The sequence below is a fragment of the Elephantulus edwardii genome, unplaced genomic scaffold (assembly GCF_000299155.1).
Source record: "Elephantulus edwardii isolate Elephantulus edwardi_28Jun2011 unplaced genomic scaffold, EleEdw1.0 scaffold00210, whole genome shotgun sequence".
Taxonomy (NCBI): domain Eukaryota; kingdom Metazoa; phylum Chordata; class Mammalia; order Macroscelidea; family Macroscelididae; genus Elephantulus; species Elephantulus edwardii.
This window is the reverse complement of record NW_006399960.1, coordinates 3,124,837-3,141,489: the sequence shown is the minus strand read 5'-3', so window position 1 is coordinate 3,141,489 and position 16,653 is coordinate 3,124,837.

Genomic DNA, 16,653 nt, shown 5'->3' with positions numbered 1-16,653 from the left:
ACAGCACAGGAGGGGAAGACCCTCTATGAGGTGGATTGATTCAGTGACTGGGGTAATCGGGATGGGTGTGTCAGAGGCAATGAGATTGGCACAGGATAACGCAGGTTTTAGGGCTGTTGTCCATAGGGTCGCTATGAGTCGCATATGACTCGACAGCACATAAAAACCACAACAACAAGACTAAAATCCCTTTGCACATCCAAAAATTTCTCCAGCAGAGTAAAAAAGGAAGCCACAGACTGGGAAAAAATAATTGTCAACAACATGTCTCATAAGAGACTTACATCTAGAATTTATAGAATATTTGACCACAGCAACAAGGTAAAGGTAAACAACCCAATTGAAAAATAGGCACAAGATATCAACAGACACTTCACCAAAGAAGACATTTAGATGGCCAACAAACACATGAAGTGTTCAAAATCCCTAGCTCTATGAAAGATGCAAATCAAAACAACTACGAGATATCATCTTACCCCAGTAAGAATAGAAAATTCAACAAAGCAGCAAACAACAAATGTTGAAGAGGTTGTGAAGAAACTGGAACCCTCATTCATTGTTGGTGGGAGTGTAAAATGGTGCAGTATGACGCTTCCTCAATACCATTTGACCAAGCAATTCCACTGCTGGGAATATACCCTAAAGAAACAAGAACTGCTGCCCAAGAAGATATATGCACACCCAAGTTTATTGCAGCTTTGTTCACAATAACAAAGGGTTTGAAACAACCCAAGTGCCCATCAACAAACAAATAGATAAAGACGCTCAGGTATATTCACACAATGGAATACTATGCTGCATTGTAAAACCAAGAACTCATGAAATATTACGCAACCTGGGTGACCCTGGAGGACATTATGTGGAGTGACATATCTCAGTCACAAAAGGACAATTACTGCATAGTGCCACTGTTATAAAAGGGACTGTCATCAGGGTTGGAGGGAACCTAAGAAAAGAGGGGATAAATCATATATATACTGCATTGATGAGGGAATGAACTGTCTAAATGGAATATAGGATTATGTATCATTTTCATGACAAGACTACAGAAAAAGAAATGCATATTAAAGTGGATTGTGTCCTAGTGGGGGGTTTTATAATAATGAAAGAATTTTTTTTTCTTCAAAGAGAAAATCGAACTGGGGGAGGGGTGGGCAGGGAGGAAAATTTGCAACAATGAATGAATGGGGGGAAATGAAATGGAAAGAATATACTGTAAAAATTATATATGTTGCATTTAAAAAACCATTAATGATGAACTTATGACTGAACTGTGATATTGTCAGAGAATAGTCAGTATCCCATGGACTTCCAAAAAGAACAAACAAATCTGTTTTGGATGAAGTGCTGGCAGAGTACTCCTTAGAAGCAGTGAGATGTTGTTTCCCACGTTTGAGCATGTTTTCAGGAGAGGCCAGTCCTTGGACAAAGATAATGCTTGGAAAAATTAAAAGGTCAGTGAAGAAAATGCAGATACTCAAGGAGATGGATGTTCATAGAAACTTCAACAGTGAGCTTAAGCACAGCAGAGATTGTGAAAATGGACCAGGATGGGGCAGGCTTGCTTTCTGTTCTCCATGAGGTCACTGTGAGTTGGAGCTGGTAGTTATCAACAATACATTTCAGAACTGTGAGAGGATAAATGTCTATTGGTTTACATCATTCAATTTGCAGCAATTTGTCACACCAGCCCTAGGGAACAATTATGGATTGAATTGCATCTCCCCCAAAATATGTGTTGAAATCCAAAGCCTGTGGATATGACTCAGTTTGGAAATAGAGAATTTATTTTGTTGTGTTAATGAAGTCATGCCGGAGTAGGGTGGAGCCTATACCTATTCTTGTCTCAATTATAAAAAGACAACAGAGATAAAGAAACTCACAATAGTGGAAGAAAGGAAGCAAAGAACACCAGGGAACTCCCTAGGTTACCTGCAGAAATGGACCCTGCATTATATTCACATCTTGAATTCAGACTTCCAGTCTGCAAACTTAAAGAAAAGCAAACACCAAAAACCAATCCACAACTTCTGTTTTAAAGCCACTCACTTGTGTTTTTGGTTAAGGCAGCACTAGGAAACTAAGATGGGAACTAAAATTCACTCTTCAAAATTTTTTCTGACTACATGTCATTCTCACTCACCATTCAAGATTCTTTCCAGAAGATTTGATGTGCTCTTTAGTGAGTCAAAGTCATGAAGTAGTCTTTCTTGCCTACCACAGGGAATAGGCAGGCGCTCCTCATGTAACATGACCAGGGAGAGGAAATTCCCACAAGCAACCGCAGGGTTGCAAGAGAAATGAAGGGGTGTGCATAGCTCAAGCTGACAAATGTCCAGAATGCTACTATGGTGGGGAATTGGTGCCAGTTTTCAAGACCTGCAGGAATGAAACATTTTGCTGCAGAATGTTATATATATCTAAGAAAAGCTGCGAATTATTCTATTCAACAAACGAAAATCACAAGAGTTGTCGTGTGCTGTCAAATTGGAATCAACTCACACCTGACCCTCCAGCAGGTTTTCAGAAGCAATAAATCTCACTGGAGGAGACTGCCCATTCTTCTTTGGCCAAGCAGTTAGTGGATTCTAACCGTGTGCCTTTGGGATTACAGTGCAGCTTCCTGCCAGTGAGCCATTGTCCTTCTTAGTTGGGCTATGGACTTTTGTTTGCTTCTCAGCTGAGTTTGGTCTCAATCTACATGTATGTGTGTGGAGGGTGGATGGTGCTTGTCATTCCACCTCATACTCATGAGAAAGATAGACACTTCCCACACCTTACACCCTGTGGTAAGTTACTTCTCTAAGAGGAACTTTTATTTGTCGACTACTTTGCTTGGAAAACAACGGCCAGCTTTTTTTCGTCTATGCTGAGAGGTAAAATCAAAGAGATGAGCTTCATGACAGACACCCTTGTCGGGTAACCAAATGATAGAATGACCTCATACATTCAACACATATTTACTGCCATTCCAAGGTGCACAGTCAAAGCAGGGAGAGTGTTTTATGGTAAGCACTTCAGAGGTAGGCAGGCAGAGGGAGTGGCTTTGTGGGCCTTGCATTGTTCTGGAACAGACACTTCTTTCTCCTTGGAAGTGCTGATTACCAGCACAGAAAAATTACTCTAAGGGTGACAAACCAAACCAAACTCTTTTGCTCTAAGTCAATTCCCACTCTTAGAGACCGTACAGGATGGAGTACAAGTGCCCTATCAGAGTTTTAAGCCTGTAATCTTTATGGATGCTAACTGTTACATTTTCTTTCCCACAGCGAAGCTGGTGGATTCAAACTCCTGATTTTTTGGTTAGCATGCAAACAATTTAACTACTGTGTCACAGCACTCCTTTGTAAGGATAGTTGCTGTTGTCAGGTACCATCGTGTTGGCTCCAACTCAGCAACCCTAAGTGCAACAGAATCTATGAAAAATGGGTCTAAGCTATTCTCAAAATTTCTTCTGAGCTTACACCCATTACTGTAGTCACTGTGCCAATTCATCTCCTTGAGGGTCTTCCTCTCTTTTGCTGACCCTCCACTTTTCCAAGCATGAGTCTTTTCCCAAGGACTCATGCCTCCTAACAACACGCCCAAAGGAAGTAAGATGACGTTTCACCATCCTTGCTTCTAAGGAGCACCTTGATCACATCACTTCTACAAAAGATTTTTCTGTTCTTTTGACAGTCCATGGGATAGTTACTGTTCTTCCCCAACATTATAATTAAATGGCGCCAAAAGTAATTAATGGAATGACTCAACAGACAAGGGTATTTTGAGTGGAAGACATGACTACATATGGGACTAGGGAGTGTGAGGAGATTACATCTCAAAGGCAGAAGAAGCAAGGTTGGGCTGACCTTGAGAAGACTCAATTCCTGAGGAGACTTCGTGGAAGGAAATAAATTTTAGAAGCTTTTGAGAGTAAAGGAGTTAAAAGAAATAACAGTAACTTGGAGAGAAGAGGACAGTTCCTAAAGCCTCCTCATCAGTGGAAAGATTTCATTCATCCCCAAGAACTACTTGGTCCTTTTGAAACACTTAGGACATGTAGAATCTCTTACCTTCTTTCCACTTCCTACAGCAAAACCTCCTTCACTTCCTACCTTGATGGGCCATAGTTTCTCATAACTGGTGTTCTGTCCTCTTCAAACCATACTTCCTGCAGCAGTTAGAGTGAATTTTTTAAAAAAGAATAATGACAGCAACAAAAACAAACTTTCAGTGTCCTCCCAATGCACGTAAGATAAATCTCATAATGGTAATCCTTGACCTTTCTCTCGCTCTCCTGCACCTGCCTCAAACTCCCACCTCTGAGCCTGTGCATATGTTGCTATCTCTACACATTAATCCCCAGTCTTTGTCCACCCATCATTCGGATATCAGTTTAATCTTACTTTTGCAGAGAGACCTGACCTCAACTCTTTTATCTGTTAGGGTAAGGCTCAGCTGCAAGTAACAGAAATTCAGCATAACAATGATCTTAAAAAGATAGAACTTTATTTTCCTCAAACACAAATGCCTAGAGGTAAGCTGTGCACGGAATTCTCAGGGACTCGGGTTCTTTGTACCTTGCATCTCGTGTGACCTCCATTCACAAAGTCATCTTATAGCCCCGAATTGCTGCTCTGGCTCCAGTTATCACATTCCGGTTAGCAGAAAAGAGGGAGAGGGAACATGGACATGTCTCATCCCTTCAAGGACACTTTCTAGAAGTTGCATATACCAGTTTTACTTCTATCCAATGACCAGAGCTAGTTATTGGTGATAATGAACTATAATGGGGACAAGAAAAAGGTTTTATCCTAGGTAGCCTTGTGGTCAGTTAAAAATTACCATTTTATTAGCATAGATGGTAAAGACTATTTAAGCACAAACCCTAGGAGGCTTAGCTACTGCACCAAACTAAATGAGTAGCCTTATTTGTTTCCGTAGCTTATTCTACCCCTCCCTCTTCAATTCATCCCTACTGTCCTTGCTCAGAGTTCATTCTCATTGCTAGACTTTTGAGGACAACAATCTGACTTGTTTTGTTCTTTTCTTTATCTCTAGTGCCCTTACCCACAAATCCAAAACCAAACCCATTGTCAACTAGTTGGTTACAACTCTTAGTGATCCTCCATGGGGCTTCTCATGCTGTAAATCTTTATGGGGCGGGACTGCAGAGCAGCTGGTACATTCAAGCTGCTGACCTTTCTGGCTTACAGCCTGACAAGTTTAACAATATGTCACTAAGACTCCTACAAAAAACACTACACTGCAGTATTTTTTAAATTGAGATTTTTTTTAAGTAAAAACAAAAGCCTTTTTATCTCTTAAAAATGCACAGTGCATTTTACTGTAACAAACTCTGTGATATATTAGATTACTGTGTCCAATTCCTTTCCCTTTCTATGTCACTCTCTACTCATTGCTTTGTTCCTTGACTTGGGAACATGGGATTTGCTTGGAGACATGAGAGGTGAATGCTAGCAAAAATGAAGCAGGAAGTACTTTAAACTGTGTTTATGTGGTTGTGTTTGCCTTTTGAAGTCTCTGAAATCACTCTAAGAAGAACTTCCTCCAGGGCATAATCACCCCTTGAATTTTCCATTCAAAGTAACTTCATTCGACAATGTAGAAGTACACCACAGAGCTTCCTAGACTGTAATTTCTATGGGGAAAAGATCACTAGCTCTTTCTCTCAAAAGAGCCACTGGGTGGATTTGAACTGTCATACTTTTGGTTAGCAGCCAAACACTTAAACATTGCACCACCAGGTCTCCAAGAAAGAACGAATGACCAGCTGACTTGGATCCATCCCGTAGTGAGGACTCAGCCAGAATGATCTATCTACAGGAAAGTTTCCCAGTAGAGCCCAGGCTGGACTAGTCAATGCATATCCAAACTGCAGATGTATAAGCCAGAATTATTTTAAGTCACAGCAGTTTGGGGTTATTTGTTAAGGTAGCAATAAATGGTGAATACACTCACCTTCTCTGACTCCATTTCAACTCACCAAATGTAACTAGGTTTATGTTCTCTTAGACTTTTGCTCTGCTCATTCATGTACCTTTCTGTGTACTGAGCTATCTCTACAGTAGGCTAGACTATAAGCTTCTTAGTAGCTGGGACTGGGTCTTATTCATCTTTACACTATATTCTTAGAACAGTGTTTGACAGTACAGTGGAGTGGGGAGACAGGCTTTGGCATGTGCCATTTCTATTTAGTAACATACTAGCTGTGTGACCTTACCTAATCTATTCGATCTTCCTGTGTCTCACTTCTTTCATCTATAAGATGGGAGTATTAAAATTTACCTAGTTATATAGAGGACTCAAGTGGACAAATATGAATCTCCTTGCAGGATGGCACAGAGTATGCATTAAAGAGCTGATATCTTTTAGGTTGTTTGCTGTGTGCTGTCTAGTGGGCTCTGACTCATACTGACTCATATACAACAGAATGAAGCTGCAGATCCTACACCATTCTCACACTTTCTGCTGTGCTTAAGCCACTGTTGCTGTCACTGTGTTAATCCTGCTCACTGAGGGTCTTCATCTTCTTCTGCCCTCTAATTTTCCAAGCATGATATCCTTCTCCAAAGACTGACCTCTCCTGATAACATTCCCAAAGTATGTGAGACGAAGTCTCACCATCCTTGCTTCTAAGGAGTACTCTGAACTTCTTCCAACAGTGATTTTCTTACTGTCTTGGCAGTTCATGATAGCAGGCATAGCACGTATGTATGTTATTGCTTAAGTATACATACCTGAACTGGGCAAGGAACTGATGTGGACAATGAGGTGGTTCAATGCTTGCTGGTGACAGAAAGTCAATGCCAATCCTTGTCCTGTCATGACCTTTGCTTTCAGCTCATCTAACCTCATGATCAACATTTTTGGGAGCAGAAGTACCTTATCCTCTGGATGTCAGCTGATGGAATGGAGAGTGCACGTTGACTCAGCATCCAGGAGCCCTGGGTTATAGTGGTGGCCCCAGTCCATTGGGCAAACCCCTCATCTAACATCACTTGACCCCTTCACCAGTCTATGAGCCCTGGTGATGAGATTAGCCCCATTTATCAGACAAATAAACCAAGTTAGAACCATGAAAAAACTTAGTGAGTTATCTAAGAATTTCAACTTTAAAAATAGGCTCTTTGTCTAGTTTTCTTTTATGTTACACTGTCTTCCAGACTATCAGAAAAGCGGTGCACTGTTACCCAAGAATTCTTCTCTGCAAGCTCTTTTCCAGCTTGTCTATATCTGAAGATAGAAACAACCACAAATTCAGTTTATATCTTCTTTTACTCCCTAGCTTGTTCGAGCCAAGGCTGAATGGTGCCAATTTGCCTATGGTGGTTTTTATGATGTGGGCTGGGATCACTGGGGACTGTTCTGAAACCATCAAATTCATTTCAATTAGAAGTGTAACTTAATGCCCAATTTTCAAGCCAAATTCCCTAGGTACAAGAAAGCCATCTTGTTTGCTGTACAGCCTCAAACCGATGAACAAGATTTCTGGGTACCGCATGCATGTCCTGGATGGGTATTTTCTCCAAGTTGATAGGAGGTGAAAATCAGTCAAAAAGGGGTGGTAAAGAGAGCATGGAAAAAGGAGGATGTGTGAAATTTGAACCAGTATAGATCAATTCTAAAACACTGCTCAGGGATTCCTAAAAGGAACCAAGGGAAAAATAAATACATCTCATCCTTATTAACACTCCAAGCCCTTAAATGAGTCCTGATGTTAATCCCTAAGAGATGCCTAAATGCCTATTTGAAATTGCTTCCCCACTTGTCTTATAAAACAACTTGTACTTCTTTTTATTCTCTCCATGTTCAAAAAATCAAGGAAATTCCTTTTGCAGTCTAGGGCCAAGGAATAACCCAGGCCTGGCTTTGATTACTGAGAGCTGGCGAATTTTGAGTGAAAGCTGCAGCTGGCTGCCAGCCTTGTTATTAGCAATAAGCATCAAGCCATTCTCGAGAGAGCAGGGGCCTTTTGAGAATGTCAGACAGCAGCCTGCACCTCTCCCTGACCGCACCTGCAGTCACTGCTGGAGGTACAAGCTTGTCCGGAACTCCATTTCCTCTTAGCTGAAACAGTAACCATAATCAACAGAGAAATAACCCCTTATATTTATGTAATATCTACCTACAAACAGCTAAAATTGCCCTACTCCTGTTTAAGATTCTACAATGGCTCCCTTTTGTGCCCCAGAGCAGGTCCAAATGCCTACACTTACCATTACAGTTCTGATGACAATAGACACCACCTTAATTATGCAGGAGCTTGCCCCCCCCTTTTTTTCTTAGTTCTTTCTAGTGACTTTCTAACTCAGATATGTTACTGTAGCCTAAGATGTTTCTTATGGAGAAAGTGTGAAAATGTCTCTAAACTTGGCAGATTTGGGTTCAAATCACAGCTCTGCCTCAACTAAGGGAGCTTTGTTGGCTTAGTAGTAAGCAGTTGTGCTGCCAACTCAAAACCAAGTGTTTTGAATGCACCAGCTGCTCCATGGGAGAAAGATAGACCATCATTTCCCATGCAACTTACAGCCTCTGAAAACCTGCTGGAGGGTCAGTTATGAGTCAGTTCTAACAACAACTACATAACTGAGACAGACAAGCAACTCAGCTTACTCAGGATTCCATTTCTTTCTCATGCATAAAATGGTATGTTGGGAGCAGAGTTTGGAATCTGGAATCTTAACATTTTCTACCTTGGCAACAACTCTCTGCAGTTCTTTTCTCCCTTCCATGCCTATATTACAAACCGGTAGAGCTAAAATTCCCACTACCCAGACTTTCTTGCAGCTTGCAATGACCATGTTATCCAATTCTGACCAATAAGACATGCACGGGGAACTCTTTTGTTGTGACTACTGGCTTACAGTGCCTTTGTCGCATGCTCTCAGTCTGTCTCTGATTTCAGCTGCGGTTTTGTTGGACAGTTCTGAGCAAATTATATCTCACTTGGACAGCATCCAACTTCAAGCGTGCACTATGCATCTTCCTGCTTCTGCCCAGAGCCTTCTTTGACTCCATGTGATCTGCTAGGCCATAACCTTGAAGTATGGGGTTTATGCCATAGAGATCAGCTCTCAACCAATAGGGGACAGGGCCGAGTGAGTAAGTGTTCCAAAAACCTATCCTTAAGAGATAAAATTCTAGGAAGTACTGTGTATACTTCTCAGGGATTTCAAGGGAAAATAAGACATGATTGTACAAAGTAGCAATTGTTTTAACATACACACACACACACACACACACACACAGAACTCTGGTGGCACAGTCCTGAGTTGCTAAGTCAACAAGTTTGTTGGTCTACAGTGGCTATGTGGAAGAAAGATGGGTATTCTCCTCCCATTGTATCAGAAAACCAATAATATTTTGCTATGAATTGAAACCAAATAAATGAGAGTGAATTTGAGTTTGTTTGTTTTAAAGGACATTTAAAGGAAAATTTTTGGCTTGAGGTTGCAGTGGTTTACTTAATATGACTTTTCTAGCCATGTCCTTTCTAACTACTACCACATGACTCAGTGTTGTTGGATACCTTGAGTCAGCTTCGCTCATAGCAACCCTATCACCCTACATACAACAGAACACAACTAACTAATCTCATATCATCCATACACTCTCTGCTGTTCCTTCACTATGTCAATTTGTTTTACTGAGAGCCTTCCTCTTTTTCACTAACCTTCTACTTTTCCAAATATGATATTCTTCTCCAGGGACTGACTCTTCCTAGATGTCTTATAGCTGACCTTCCAACAGGTGTTTATAGGCAGTGAATTGCATGGAAGTTGATTGTTCATCTATTTTTTTTCCCAAAGAGCATCCGTTGGGTTCAAACCATGTACCTTTGTGTTGGCAGCACATCTCCTTACCCCTAAGCCACGACTGCTCCTTGATCTTTCCAGATAACATGTCCAAATTATAGGAGACACTATCTCATTACCCTTGCTTTTATGGTACACTCTGGCTGCACTACTTCCAAGACAATTTACTTGTTCTTTAGGCAGCCCGCATTATATTCAATATACTTTACCAACACTATAAGTCAAAGATGTCAACTCTTCTTCTGTTTCATTCATTGTTCAACTTTCACATGCATATGAAACAGTTGAAAATACCAATGCTTAGGTATGGTACACCTTACTCTTTAAAGTGACATCTTTGTATTTTAGCACTTTGAAGAGGTCCTTTGCAGCAGATTTGCCCAATGGAATACATTCATAGTTTCATTTCTTGACTGCTATTTCCATGGGAGGGAGCTGTTGTGACCTAGTTGGTAGGAAGTAGCACTGCCAAACCAAAGGCAGATGGTTAAAATCCACCAGATGCTCCACAGAATAAAGATGAGTAGTCTCCACTCATATAATTTACAGATTTTCCCAATGTAATACATTCATAGTTTCATTTCTTGACTGCTATTTCCAGGGGAGGGAGCTGTTGTGACCTAGTTGGTAGGAAGCAGCACTGCCAACCCAAAGGCAGATGGTTAAAATCCACCAGATGCTCCACAGAAGAAAGATGAGTAGTCTCCACTCATATAATTTACAGACTCTCCAGGCTGGGTTTAGAAGGGATCGTGGTACTAGGGATATTGTTGCTGATGTTAGGTGGATCTTGGCTGAAAGCAGAGAATACCAGAAGAATGTCTATCTGTGTTTCATTGATTATGCAAAGGCATTTGACTGTGTGGATCATAACAAACTGTGGCTGACTCTGAGAAGAATGGGAATCCCAGAACATTTAACTGTGCTAATACGAAACCTATACTTGGACCAAGAGGCAGTAGTCAGAACAGAGCAAGGTAACACTGCATGGTTCAAAATTGGGAAGGGTGTACGCCAGGGATGCATCCTGTCTCCATACCTTTTCAACATGCATGCAGAGCAGATTATCCGAGAGGCTGGGCTCTATGAGGAGAACTGTGGCATCAGGATTGGTGGAAGATCTATTAACAATCTGCGTTATGCAGATGACACAACCCTGCTTGCTGAAACTGAGGAGGACCTCATGCACTTGCTGCGAAGGGTCAAGGACTGCAGCCTTCAGTATGGACTAAGACTCAATGTCAAGAAGACAAAGATTCTCGCCACTGGACCAATTAGCAGCATCAGGATGGATGACGAAGAGATTGAGAGTGTTCACAGATTCAGTTTGCTCGGCTCCACAGTCAACACTCTTGGTACCAGCCGTCAGGAAATCAAAAAGCGTATCACGATGGGAAAGTCTGCTGTTAGGGACCTCTCAAAGGTACTCAGGAGCAACAGTGTCTCTCTGGAGACTAAGGTGTGCCTGATACAGGCCACGATATTTGCAATCGCTTGTTATGCATCAGAGAGTTGGACAATGACTAGGAAGGACAGAAGGAGAGTGGATGCTTTTGAGCTGTGGTGCTGGAGAAGGGTACTGAATGTACCATGGACTGCCAGGAAAACAAACAGATTCATCTTGGAGAGGATTAAACCAAGCTACTCCTTGGAGGCAAGGATTCTGGGGCTTCGTCTGACATACTTTGGACATGTTGCCAGGAGGGACGGGTCCTTGGAGAGGGACATCATGCTTGGGAGGGTGGAGGGACAGCGCAGGAGGGGAAGACCCTCTATGAGATGGATTGATTCGGTGACTGGGGTAATCGGGATGGGTGTATCAGAGGCTGTGCGGTTGGCGCAGGATAGAGCAGGGTTTAGGGCTGTTGTGCATAGGGTCGCTATGAGTCGGAAACGACTCGACAGCACATAACAACAACAACAACAAAAAAAACCTAATAAAGGGACAGCTCTAAATAAGTTCTGAGTCAATGGCAATATGTGAATGAGAGAGTTTTCATAGATGTTGATCATGAATTAAAACAAAATCTGTGACAACTTTAATTTTTTCTTCTATTTATCATGATGTTCCTTTTTGGTCTAATTGTGAGGATTGATTTTTTTTTTCTTAATGGCAAGATGTGATCCACACTGAAGACTGTAGTATTTGAGCTTCATTGCAATTGATTGATCAGTCTTCATCTAATCCTTATGCCACATTTTTCTTCATATTTGCCTGCTTCTTAGATTATTTGACTAGCATACAGATCAAATAGGTATAATGAAAGAATACAAACATGATACACACTTTTCTAAATTAGACCACAAAATATACTCTTTACACTGGTCTAAACACTGAACCTTGATGTTTTGAATACTAAATTATATATAGATTTGATGTACTGAATTCTAATGAGAAAAAATTAAACAAGTTGTGGAAGGACATCATGTAGGAAGAAAGCAAATGGTCATTAAAAATACAAAAAAAAAAGAAAATACCAAAATGGATATCAGATGAGACTTTGAAACTTGCTCTAGAATGTGGGGAAGTTAAAGTGAAAGGAAGATATGGTAAAGCAAGATAACTAAATGGAACATTTTAAGAACAATTCAAGAAGACAAAGTAATATTTACTCCCTTGCTTGCCACAGGTGAGAGCTAAACCTAAGACAGCTGATGGCAACTGACGCTGGGCCCCTGGAGGGAAGTCAGGCCATCCTCCCTGGACAGGGAAATGTCTGTGCCTCACCCTCTGCCATCCCACCACCATTTGCTTTCTTGCTTTCCACAGCTTTGGTTCCTTAGACCAAGAAAGGATCACCAATATACAAGACCATGTTAAGATACTACCTTCATCTAATACAAGAGTGAAGTCAAGTACCTTCCCCTGAACCACCACAGGGAGTAGAAAAGAGAGTTCAGGATCTTGGTCACACCACTCTGCAGACCAAGAACAGCACACAAAACAAACACTGCTTACATTGGCACCCTTGATCTTGCACCACTTCTCAGACAAAAGAATACAGTAGACTTCAGGAGAGACAATGTCATTAGGTATGACACATTTTCAGGTGCAGTGGAGAGAAGGGCCTGAAACTCCCCTGGAGAAGGGCTCCTCCATTCAGGGATCCTTTCTGCTATGGGGGCATCCCAGAGACCAAAGTGTTCAATAAAGTTTGTGACAACGAACTACAAGCAGGGGAGAACCTCAATTTTTCAGCTGGCACAGTGAGGTGCTAGACAGGGAGCTGCCTTTAGAAAGGAGTACAACAGAGTTGAGAGAGAGGATTACAATAAGGCAAGCTTCCTTGCAGGACTGCATTGCAGACCAGAGAGAACCTGAAGGAATTTAAGAAAGGCAATACTTTGTCAGAAAGGACTCCCAGTATAGTGATTAGCCCACCCTATAGCTAGAACATTGTAAGCTGGCAATAAATAAAAACCACAAGAAATAGTAGAAGTATAAACAACTTATGCAGACACAATAGAAATGACCTAATATTTACCAAGAAAAACTTCACATAATGTCAAAAAAGCAGCAAGCAGCTTCTAACATGGTGAAAAAACAAATTAAGTATTCTCAAAAAAAAAAAAAAAAGCAGAGCATATTTCAGACACAATGAATATACCAGAGTCAGGAAGGCAGAAGATATATATTGATATGGAGTCATTAGGACAGCTATGGAAGAAAGTACAAATGATGGAAGAAACAATGGAAGCAAGAAAGAAAGTGAATACCTCAGAGGTAGAGAACCAAAAAAAAAATATATTGATGCAGAATTCTTTGAAAAGCTATTCCACAGCTTGAAATATACCCTAAGAAAACAAGAGCTGGGGCACAAACAGAGACTTGTACACCAATGTTCATAGCAGCATTATTGACAATCACAAGAACATGGAAATAGCCCAAATGTCTGACCACAATGGAATGGATTGAAAAATTATAGTACATTTACACAATGGAATACTATTCAGCCAGCAGGAGAAATGATTTTGTAAATTACTACCTAACTTGGGAGTGACTGAAGAGCATTATGTTAAGTGAACTCAGTCTCATAAAGACAAATATTGTAGAAGACCATTATTGTAGAAAAAGTACAAGGATCCAAGGAGGGGAGGGGGAACAGAGGTGTGAGGATGGGCAGGGGTAGTTGGGGGTTGGGAAGTAAGGGACTTAATCACAGGGTCATACAATTTGATGGGTGGGTAAAGGAAAGGGAAAAGTTCTGGTGTAAAAAAAACAATTTATACAAGCTTTGTAAGTAAACCAATATAAATCAGAAAGAAAGAAAGAAAGAAAGAAAGAAAGAAAGAAAGAAAGAAAGAAAGAAAGAAAGAAAGAAAGAAAGAAAGAAAGAAAGAAAGAAAGAAAGAAAAGAAAAGAAAAGAAAGAAAGACAGGCAACAAAAAGGTGCAAATGATGGAAAAACAGTTGATTAATGTGTATATTCCAGAGACAGGGAGCCAGAGGAAATTTATCAATGAGGAGGAATTTGCAGAACTATGAAAGAAAATGCAAAAGATGAAAGAAAGAATTGAAGCTACAGATATTTAAAGCTCAAGAATTTTAAAAATCATTACAAGACATAAAGATTACAGCCAACATAGTACTGGAATTAACAGAACTGCATGAAAATGCAATCCAGAATATTAAGACCGAAATGGAAGGAGTGTCCAACATACCGGAGGGACAAAAACGTAGAATGGAAGAGCTGAAACAGAGAGTCAGTGAGCTAGAAGACAAGAACATCAGTGTAAACATACTAGGAAAAAGTAATCAGAGATGAGACATACAGAAAATGAAGAAAACATCAGAATCATGTGGGATAACAGCAAAAAAGAACAACATACATATGATTGGAATTCCAGAATAAGGGAGGGACAGGAAAATCACTGAGAAAAATTGTAGAAGAGATTTTAGAAGAAAACTTTGCAGGTATTATGAAGAGAAGAGAAACTCACATTCAGAAAGTGCAGCAAACACCAAATAGACTAGACACAAAAAGAAAAACATTAACAAGTATCATAATAAAAAAGCAGCACAATAAAAACAAACATCCCCTACAAAGGAAAAGCAATTATATTAAGTTCTGATTTCTCAGCAGAAACCATGGGAGCAAAAAGACAATGGGAAGACATACATAGAAAGTTGAAAGAAAACTATTAACCAAGGATCCTGTACCCAGAAAAGCTGCCCATCACATATGAAGGATAAATTAAGTCATTTGTGGGAAAGAAGGAACTTAAAGAATTTGTGGAAACAAAACAAAATACAAGAAATTTTCTTTTTTTTTTTTAAAACTGGCTTGCTTACAAAGTTCATATACATTGTGTTTCATGCTATTCCTCATTCATATTGTGTTCATACAATCATTCTTACCCATTATGTTGAGGGAAGTCATTCACACAGAGACACCAAACAAAAAATGGATGGAACCATCTTTTTTTTTTTTTTTTAGTAACCAGAAACAATACAAAAGGAAAAACAGCAAAATGGCAAAAATAAAATCTGGTTTATCAATAATCACACTTAATGCAAATGAACTAAATGCACCAATCAAGAGAAAAGGAGTAACAAATGGGATTGAAAAACAAAGCCTATCAATATGTTGCCTACAGGAGAACACATCTAAGAAATGAGAAGACTAACAATCTAAGTCTGGAAAAAAGTATACCATGCAAATGACATCGACAAAAAAGCAGGAGTGGCAATACTATTCTCTGATAAAATAGACTTCAGGATTAAAATCACCATAAAAGATAAGGAAGGTCACCATATAATGATTAAAGACATAATATCTCAAGAAGCATGGTACTAGGGCTATTACAGGTGATGTTAGTTAGATGGATCTTGGCTGAAAGAGAAATGTCTGTCTATCTGTGTTTCATTGACAATGCAAAGGTGTTTGACTGTGTGGATCACAGCAAACTGTTGCTGACTCAGAAAAATGGGAATCCCAGAACATTTTATTTTGCTTCTGCAAAACCTATACTTGGACCAGGAGACAGTCATCAGCACAGATCAAGGAGACATTGCATGGTTCAAATTTAGGAAGGGTGTTCGCCAGGAATGTATTCTGTCTCCATACTTTTTCAATCTATATGCAGAACAGATCATCCGGGAGGCTCAACTTCATGAGGTGGAATGTGGCATCAGGATTGGAGAAAGATTCATCAACAACCTGTGTTATGAAACACCTTGCTTGCTAAAACTGAGTAGGACCTGAAGTGCTTTGTGCAGAAGATCAAGGACTGCAACCTTCAAAATGAATTGAAGCTCAACATCAAGAAAACAAAAATTCTCACCATTTGAAAACCTGACACTGAAATTACAAAATTTAGGACAGAAAGAAATGAAATAGAAAACAGAAAAGCAATTGAAACCGTCAACAAAACCAGGAGTTTGTTATTTGAAAAGGTCAATAAAATCAACAAACCACTTACAAAACTAACATAGGAAAAGAAAGAAAGACACAAATAATCTGAATAAGAGATGAAATGGGCAATGTCATAACAGAACCAACGAAAATAAAAAGGTTAACAATTATGAAAAACTTTACTCAAACAAATATGAAAACCTAAAGGAAATGTACAAATACCTAGAAACTCACAACCTAATTAAACTGACACAGACCAAAATTGAACTCCTGAACAGACCCACAACAAAAGAAGAAATTGAAAGGGTAATACAAAACTTCCAGGAAAAAAACCCCAAAATGCCCTAGACCAGATGGTTTTAAAAGTGCATTTTATCAACATTCAAAGAATTGTCTCCAATTCTACATGTCGTATTTCAGAAAATAGAAAAGGATGGAATTCTCCCAGATTCATTCTATGAAGCAAACATATCCTT